Source organism: Condylura cristata, unplaced genomic scaffold (genome assembly GCF_000260355.1).
Source record: "Condylura cristata isolate star-nosed mole 26May11 unplaced genomic scaffold, ConCri1.0 scaffold00033, whole genome shotgun sequence".
NCBI classification, from domain to species: Eukaryota; Metazoa; Chordata; class Mammalia; order Eulipotyphla; family Talpidae; genus Condylura; species Condylura cristata.
Window position 1 is genome coordinate 8,872,530 of NW_004567134.1, and position 8,756 is coordinate 8,881,285.

Genomic DNA, 8,756 nt, shown 5'->3' on the forward strand with positions numbered 1-8,756 from the left:
AAACCTTCTCAAGTAGTATTTTTAAGTCATGACTAAAATGCACACCTAATAAAGGCTAGGCACCCTTTTCAGACTTCTTTACTCAGCATTAGACAAACATTTTCACGACGATTTTTGAAAGACCTGCATGCTACCCTAACAGGCAGATTACTGTGCTCTACGGCCCAGGTGCAAGCATTTCAGTCAGCTCCCATTTTTCAGACATTGACTGAGTTGTACCAAGGACGTTTTTATCCATTTGGCTCTGTCTATTCTCCAACTATAAGCAAAATCTTAACTGACTTGTTTTATGGGCTTCATGGCATTTTGAGGTATAATTGATACAAGGTAAACATCGCCTATTGCTTTGATAGCTTTCGAGGCCGCATGCACCCCCAAAGCAACATAGAAATCTCCCCCTGCTCAACTCTTCCCCAGCAGTCATGGAGGGGCTTTCTGTCACATAGTTTGCATATTCTAAAGATTTACGTGGCATAGAATAATATGCAAAAAAAGGTTTATGTCCTTTTTTGGTGGTGGTTCTGGTTTCCTTCTCTTGCCATCATTAGTTTGACATTGACCTATGTATTTTATTGTTGAATAGTATTTCGTTGCATGAATACGGCATTTCTTTATCTATTTGACCTGTTAATAGTCATTTGGGCGGTTTCCAGCTTGGGCACTTGTGCAAACAATACATGTTGCTGTGAACATTTCTATATAAGGCTTGTATAGGCATATGTTTTCAGGTCTCCTGGGTAAAAACTGAAGAGAACAATGACTGGATCATATGGTAGAGGTATGTTTGATTCTTTAAGTAGCTGCCAAACTATCTGCCATTCCTATCAGCAGTGTAGGAGAGTTTAAATTCCTCCACATCCTTGTCAATACATGCTATAGTCGTTCTTTAATTTAATTCAGCTTTTCTAATAGATGTATGTGGTAAGGATTTTGAACATCTTGAGTGTTTATTTGCGGAAGCTTCTATTCAAATCTTATGCCCACTCTTTATTAGAATAATCATTTGAGTTTTGGCATTGAAATTTTTAGTGTTCTTTGTTATTCTTCATGCAAGTCTCATAGCAGATATATCCTGTGCAGATATTTCTCTCCCAGTCTCTAGCTTGTTTTCTCATTCTCTTAATAGTGCCATCTGAAGAAAAAAAGTTTTAAATTTTGATGAAATCCAATCTATCATTTTGTTCATTTACACATAGTAATTTTGGTGGGATAACTCAGGAATTTTAACTCTATTCCAAGGTAGTAAAGATTTTCTCTTAGGTTTTCTTCTAAAAGTTTCAAATTTTACATTTAGGCCCATGAGTCATTTCCAGGTCAGTTTTATAGATGGTTGAATGTCCCCAGGCATGATCCCAAGAAGCAGCCCGGGGAGGTGTTTCTCCCCCTTCCACATGCTGCAGTGGCTGCAGATAGCTTCTTAGTGCTGTGCTTAACCCCTTGGGCCACCCGGGAGGCATAAATAAATAAATTTAATAAAAAATAAAAAAACAAAGACTCAGGGCCTGACTTCCTGGCTGGTGTTCTTCCCGCGTGATCACCAGCAACTGCCTGGCTCCCTCGGGGATCCCTGAAGCTTGCTAGGAAGAGATGTCCCAAGTTGGGGGGCCAGGGGGATGGGGCAGGTAGGTCATGGTGGCTTCAGACCCTGCTGCTGTTCCTGTCACTGGATTCATAGGATCCCCCTCCCCAATTCCCACAGAGAGCAGGTTCACTGCTGGCACCCACTTCTTCTCACACCTCAATAGAAATGAACAGCAGAAATAGCAGAGTGAAGTCCCAGTAACTGAATTCAGTTCCCATGAAGGGCTTTCTCAGCCTGTTTACAAACTTGGGAAAATTACAAAGCTGGAGAGTCCATACTGGTAGTTACTTGGTCAGCAAATAGGAAACTGACCATTATTGGCTAACAGTGATCATCCCTGAGACCAACAAGGTCACCACAGAACCTTATTTCCCTGGGGCCAGTCCAAGGACAGCAGTCAAACTTTCACTTTTCTTATTTTTGAGAAATGTATCTCTGAGTCCACATGCCAACCAAAGGGAGGAAAACAGAAGATGCAAGGTCATGTGATTTTATCACATTATGACTAGAGCCACCCACCGAAGCCCCAGAGCTTTGGTTTTTAATCCCATAAAGGAGGTTTCCAGAACCTCCCTTTAGGTGAGGATCCTGGAGTTCAGAAAGATGGAAACCCTTCCACAGTTTCATACCCAGTGAGAAGTAGACACAGATCGTGAAGTCAACATGTCACGCAGCACAGAAATCCACAGAACCTACACTGGCTCCATGGCCGCCTCTCTCTGCTCCCCTTGTCCCCCCGGGGGATGCAGCTTGAGCAAAGAGCCCTGTGTAATCTGCCAGATGCCCACTAGGTGGCGTGCTAAACCAACAAAGCTTTCCAAGACAATGCCTATGTGGGAATTGGGGAATTGGTTTTCTTCCATTATTATAAGATTTTAAGGCAATGTTTTTTTCTCTTAAAAAAAAAAAAAAACGGCCTTTCCACATGCAACATAGCGGGGCTTTCATGCCACACATAAAATAAAATTTGCTTTAATCCATTGCCTAGCGAGAAAGTGTTTATGTGTCACGATTGACATCTGTTAAATTTTAAGTGGAGTAGGCAAGCAGTAAGAAGGGCTGAAATACTGTCTTTGTTCAAGAAGTCGTGCAGACACTGATCAGCTGCTCTGTATCATTAGGACTAAAACGAACACCTTTTCTTCCCCCCAACAAGTGCTGCTGAACGCCCAGTGAGGAAGACAGCAGAGGATGAAGGGACTTGTGTTCCAGGGTTAACATTTCTGTCTCAAGTTGAGGCAGCTCAGCTGGGCACAGCAGGAGGGACTGCCCTGTCAGCTCCATTGTACCTGCTTCTGCCCAGAGGGCCCAGTGGGAGCCCAGCCAGCCCCTTGTAACCTGCCACACTTTTTTGCAGTGTCAGAAAGTGTGAGGAGCTTCATCTAGAACAACCAGGTCACTTATAACCTAACATCAGCATATATTACGGGAAGTCTTTGTCAAAATATGCTAGTTCTTTGTGTTTCACACTAGCAAGGAATTTGGAACCAATCCTTGCTAACTTTGCCATCTACTATTCTAACTTCATGACTAAAAAAAGAATGAGCTCATGTATAATTCTTGTATGCAGATAAAGTAGTAGTTGGTTCCTTGTGAAGATTATTCAGGTCATCAAATGGCAACATGAAGCCTTGTCTATAAAACCAAATATTATCATTGAAAGTTGGGATGCTTGGGATACTTTTAATAAACGTGGTTATTATGCAGGCATAACCTTTCTTCGTTTCCCTGATCCTTATCATTGGTTAGGTATCTTTGTTAGTAACAACTAGTGCCTCTCAAATAACCACACTTATATCCCATGCTTCCTCTCCCCAAATCTAGCCCCTTCCCCCACACAGCTGAGTTGAAACCATGACGGAGTTCTGGCAAATGGGGGTGTGGTTGGACATGATGGATCACAGTCTGGGGCACTCAAAAACCAGCATGGCTCCTTCCATCCTCTCATCCCTTCTCTTGAGATTTTGGGGCCATGAGCTTCAGCAGGGGTTCTTCCAAGATGGCGGAGACACCATGGAAACAAAGCCGCTTTACCTACCTGCGCTGCACAAGAGAGAAATACTTTCCAGTTATGTTGCCTTGTTGTGATTAGGCTTAACTTGTTATCACAGCAGACTCAATCCTACCCAGAAAGGCCGAACCTTGTCTTTACTCATTAGCTTCTGAGCCCCTTCCAGAAAGCTGTGTCTAATCTGTCCTCAGGACTCACAAAATGTTTATTGGACTAATTCTGACACGCTTCATTTTGATGGTTTGAAATACTTCATTATCTTTGTTCTTCAAGCTGACCTTTTTCGTTAGCTAGTTTGAGCTGGGACTTGGAATTTTCAAACTAAAATAACCACTTAACATAAGACATCCAAGAAATGTTTACATTTCTCTCCCTATGTCTCTTTCCTCTTCTGGAATCATCTCCCCCCTTTTTTTTCCCTCTTCTTTTGTTTATGACATACTTTATTTATTGGTCGAAATGTACAAATGAGCTACACATACGTGTTTGTTTTTGGTTTCTTTTATTCAGGAAAATGTTTTCAAGTTTCATAATGACTTTCTTATTTCAGAGCCACGATGTACTTATTAAAGAATAATCAGAAAATAAACATGGGCCAAAGGAAGAGGAAGAAAATTTCTAATGCCCAGAGAAAAACATTGTTCATCCTACTGTGTGGTTATAAAAATAGTATGATTTTTTCCTGTAGGTACCATACAAATCATTTAAAAACCACGGCTTTTTTCACTGAATCTATCTTAAACATATTTGTGTAGCACATTTTAATAGTTATGTGTTCCTTTTGTAGCTGTATGACTTTTCAATTTTTTCTCGGTATTTCCTAATAATCATAAACAACTACCAGATCTTTGCCCATCTCATGTCCTTTGTCGTGTTCTCAAGGTAAATCTCCAAACGTGAGACTTCCGAGTTAGTGCACATCTTAAAGACTAGATATGTAAGTTCTAATTCCCTTTTAGAAAATTCTAAAATTGGGCCCTCTCTGGTGGCACAACTGGTTAAGGCACAGCACAGCACTGCAAAGCTGCCCGCAGCCACAGGCCATCTTCTCCCCCTGCCCCCATGTGACCCACATGGTGCCGCAGATCTCTCCTGACCAGTCCCCTGCTCCCCTCAGCAGTGAGCTTCATCAGTCGGCCTGTTCTGCTCCCCACTCTGTCTCTGGTGAATCCTCTCACCGCCCCTGCACCTCTGGCCTGTACCTGAGTTCTGTGTGCATAAATAAATAAAACTTAAAAAAAAGAAAAGAAAAATGTTCAACAGGTTAAAGAACATCAGTACCCATTTCCCTACATTCTGCTAAATACTCTAACTTCTAAACATTTTCAGTTTGGTGAACTGATTGTTATAACATTTTTAATTACTAATATAAAGTCATTCGTAATGCTTTTTTAAAATGCTCTGTTAATTTTCTGTTTATCTGCTTGTTAAATTTTTCTATTCAGACATTACTGTTTTATTATTGATTTATAAGGGCTCTTTACTTGTATTGGGGGACTATTATCATGTATATTGCAGATATTTTCCTCAAGTTTTCATTTGCCTATTAATTTCTTATACATATTTTGTATGTATTCTAGCATCTTTCCTTTGTAATTTCTGCCTTTTGAGTCATGGTTAGCCAGCCCTTCCTCACTCTAATGTGACTTAGATTTTTACTCCTATTTTCTTCTAGTTGTATTGTCCAGGAGATTAAACTTAAAGAAGTGATTTAGGATCTCTTCCAAAAGACTCTAATATAAATCAGGAAAAACTGTACCTATAGTCACAAGGTACTTTATAAATCATAAAACCATTATAAAACATTATTTTATTCAAGCTACAAAGCAACGCTGCCAGGTAGGTGAATTTATTACTTTCATTTATAAATGAAGAAGTTGAGGTACAGAGAGAGGTTAGAAATTTATCTAGGGTCACACCTTCAGGAAGCCAAGGCTGGTCTTAGGCTCTCAAGGTTGGTCTTCAGGCTCACGGTGCAGATGAAAGCCAGGCCCGCGGAGGCCTCCCTGGGGCAGCTGCTCTGCTGAACACACACACACATACAAAATGTCCGCGCTGACCTTCCCCGCTGGCAAAGCTGTGTGTCTCAGGAGTCCCTGTGAGCACTCTCAGTTACCAGAGATCCCAGCTGCCCTGTCTCCTGAAAAGAAAAGTTTGTGAAGCCTGTGGTTCAAGCCTGCTGGGTGTTTCAGCCCTTTCCTGAAGCATTTCCTTGTTAAAAAGACCACAGGCAGAGTTCTCAAAGAAGGGGGCTGTCAGTGAGCTGGCTGGGCCTTGCTTTGACTGGGCAGCGGGGTATTTCTGCTCAGCCGGGTCTGATGCCACGTCATGCTCACCTAGTTGGAATTGTGTGAGAGCACAAAGCACAATGCAGCTGTGGTGGGGGGAAGAATGCTGCTGAGGGAACAGGACGTCCCGTTTTCACTCCCTGTGGCCCCCAGGCCCTGGCCGTGAGGGGAGGACAAATCCCCTTGTGTGAGGGCCTGGGAACAGGGCTTTCTTCCCTGCCATTCTTCCTATCAGATTCTGCCCTATTCTGCTAATTCAATGGGAAATGAATCCACCCAGGAGTCTGGGCTGGCCCCTGAAAGGAAGGTAAACATAACAAAGAGAAAGTCATTGCCAATTTAGAGAGCATGCATTCACAGGAATAAACAGGAATACAGCTTGGGGTGGGAAAATGGGGTTTCCACCAGGAGTTCCATCTATACAGGAGATGGAGCCAGAAATTCACTTTGCATCTTTTTCACTTGGGTTTGCCAGTGGGTGTCCATGAGACAGGGTCATGTCCATACAGATTCCTTCAACTATGTTATCTCTGGCTTTAAAAAAAAAAATTGGGGGGTCTCCCAGCTCCTAATGAAACAGGCAGGAGACATTTTTTTTATTGAATCTGGTCTTTGGCTTTTCTCTCTACCTAAGTCTCTCTTAACCATGAAGTCTGAACTTTGGGCCTTGTGAAACATTTTTCTGACTGAGATACTGAGGCTATTGATGCAAAGAGACAGGTTTAGTGATTTGCCCAGAACCTATGCTTGGAAATATGAAGTTCCCTGCCCTTCCGACTTCCTACCCTGTGTCTTCCTGCCCACCAGTCCATGCCGCTTGTCTGGAAAATATGTTGATAATACATTTATAATTACTTTCACCCTAAGGGCTCCCTCCCGAGCAAACTACCAGGGAGATGTCCGCTGTCTCAAGGAGGGCCCGTGGGCGTTCAGGCATGAGCAGATATTTTTTGTCTCCAAGAAATACCCAGTGACTCTAAAGTCAAGACACTAGAGATGCAGGAGCTTAGAAACCTAGTTGTATGTCAATGGGCTCTTAGCCTGTCTCCAGCTCTTGGCTATAATGCTCAGGAAACATGGGGTGCACATCCCCTGAGCATTTTTTTTTCCCCTGAGCATTTTTTACTTAAATGTCCAGAAGTTGGGTAGCTGGAGTGGTAAATGTAGTGTCAGTGATGCACACCAGAAGTTATATAATGTCCTTCAGTAAAATAATTTAAAAAATTAAATAGCCCCTGCAATCCCCCAAACTCTAAAGGAATTAAGACCCTGAGTTTAGGCCAGAAATGACATTGGAAGAATACATGTGGTTCAAGGACTGGTTCTTCTCACGCCTGGGAGTGGGGAATGGAGGAGAGGCCAAAGGGAGGGGCAGTTGCTATGAGCTATCTCCCTGAGGAAGGTACTGCCGCCATCCTACATTCACATACACCCCGGGGACACCGAGGGAACCTGAAGACCGCGGCACCTCAGAGATCCTGGGAGTTGGTGCAAGGACAAAGACAGCTGGTCCTCTCAGGGGCATGCGAGAGTGGGCGGTGATGGGGACACAGGACGGCCCTCATCAAGCAAGACCTCTGCAATGTCGATTCTGCAAGCAACAGAGCTGAATTATACTTTGAATGATATGCAGTGGCTATTTTGGTTGTTCGGAAGCTATCAAAAAGCAGCAATTTCATATAACTCAGTGTAATTTCATGGGTTACCCAGAACTACCGGCAGTTCAGTTTCCACCACCCCACAGAACAGAGGTTTGACATGGAATCAAATTCAGTTGCGGTCAGACCTGGGGACTTCCTTGCCCTTCCTTGGAGGCGGCATGGTGAGCTCACCACACTGAAGAGACACCAAGTCATTCTCAGGGGCCCTGTGGTTAAGGTCAGAGCACGGGGTGTATCCAAGTCACTCGCCTCTACTTCAGACAGGCTCTCCCCACCCTGAGATTCAGACTCCCAACAGCTTCCAGTCTTTGGATGGAATCTGTAAGGAAGCAAGTAAAACTTGCTTCACTGCAGTTCCAAGTCTTACATCTCACAGGACTCTGAGTTCAGGACTAGAGGAATGTTGGTGATTTTCAGAACATGCACAAAGCCTACATATTATCCATCACCTTTACTTGTTAAGTGGGTTGGGTTTGCTTTAGATTTTTCCTGGAGTTAGGAAACAAAGGTCCAGAAACTTGGTCTCCGCTGGGGAAGGAATGACTGCAAGGAAATTCCTGGCAAACTTGTAAGTGCTGTCTCCTCCTGACAAGACACTTTGGGTTGATTTGTTGTGACAGGAGTCTTGAGAAGAGCCAGGCAACTCACTGCCTCAGAGGCTGGAAGGCAATGCTCTATGCATGCAAAACCATACAGTTCAGTGACTTGTATAACTGGGGGGAAAAAACACACTTTAAGCCAATGGTTCTCAAATGATGTGCCAAAGTCACCCTCAGGTGCCTCAGTGAACTCATAGGAGTATGGCAGGCAGCATGGTTTAGACTCTGCAAGGAAACTGATGAAAGCTGTCAGATACCGAATAAACTCCAGAAGCTCACTGTTTGAACACTAGGTCCTGACATGTCTGTGGAGCTATTTTCAGAGTTGCTATGATGAGAAGCATGCACTATGCAAAAATCAATGTAGACTAGGAAGTGATGGTGGTGGTATCCAATCTGAGTCCAAGGTTTGAGAAGGTGTACAATGCCCAGCGGGCACACTCATCCTATTATTAAGACATGGTGGCTTGTTTTTTTTTTTTTTTTTTTAAGATTTATTTATACTTACTGGGATACAGGCCAGAGGTATGGCGGGTGGGGTGGTGAGAGGATTCACCAGAGTCAGAGTAGGAACAGAACAGGCAGATATACTGAAAGACTGCTGAGGGGAGCAGT